A 1,138-nucleotide genomic window follows, 5' to 3' on the forward strand; every position below is an offset into this window, starting at 1 on the left:
CACACCTGCTCCTCTGCGCCTGGGCCCCACCGCTGCGCGGAACCTGGGGAACTCCTCAGCCCTCGGCAGAGCTTAGGTGCTTCCAGAAATGCTACCATCCCCCTTTGCCTCCGAGCAATGCGTTCTAATCCCGGAAGGCAGGAGAGGCAGCTTTTAACTCAGACAATGTTTAAGACACCCGGGAGCAGAGACAAGCTAATGTTTGCATAAATGCCCTCCCACTGAACCTCCTCCCTGTCCATCTGTCCCCTGGCTCTCACACAGCTAGGACCGCCTTTGTGGGTAAATAAGGGAGTCCCCAGAGAGGCAGGAAGCCTTCCTCCTCCTCCCAGGCCCGCCGCCTCCAGGCTTCCGCTCCCACAGCCCAGCCGAGCTCCTGCCTCCTCCTCCTCCCAGCACTGTGTTCGGCTCCCCCACCCCCTTCCCATTCCCTTTATCTCCTTCCTCTCCTTTCCCATTTCTGGCCCTGGCTTAGCCCTCTATAATGACTTAATCTTGCCGACAGGGTGACAAGCAGATGAATCGAACTCAGAGGCTTTTTTCTCCACTCCAGATTCATTTGAAGATTTCTCCCAGATGCGGCACTAAAACCCTAGATTCAATTTCCCTTTGACATAATAACCGAATTAGTCTCATATTGTCATACATAAATTACTAGCCAGTCAGGGTGCCACCAGAGGGAGAGAGAGCTGGAGAGAAAGCAAGGCGTGAGCATCCAAAGGGGTGTGACGGTGACAAGCGGGGACCAGAAGGGTAACAGCTAATCATATCTGACAAACGAGGAGAATTCCCAGGCCGCAGCAAAGGTAAAGATTATTTACCTTCCTCTCCATGCCCCTGGCCATTAAGATGTCACCATGGGGAGCCGTGTACCTTACAAGAGATACACGGATCTAAATATCTGCTCGATTAAGTAATGCTCTGCTTGCAGAGGCCGCCTTCAAAGAGGAAAATGTAATTCTGTGGAGCATTGCTGCAGCCTCTAGGCCGACACAGAGCTGGGCCGGCAGAGGACCTGTAGGACGCCTGCTTAGGGCACAGATGCCTGTCCTGGGCGCCCCGGGGGCTTGGCCCGGCTGATGCTGAGCACACGAGTGGGGTCCAAGCCTTCCCTACCGAGGCCCTGGGGTTGATTACT

This window comes from Ursus maritimus, unplaced genomic scaffold (assembly GCF_017311325.1).
Source record: "Ursus maritimus isolate PB19 unplaced genomic scaffold, ASM1731132v1 scaffold_16, whole genome shotgun sequence".
In the NCBI taxonomy this organism is placed as follows: domain Eukaryota; kingdom Metazoa; phylum Chordata; class Mammalia; order Carnivora; family Ursidae; genus Ursus; species Ursus maritimus.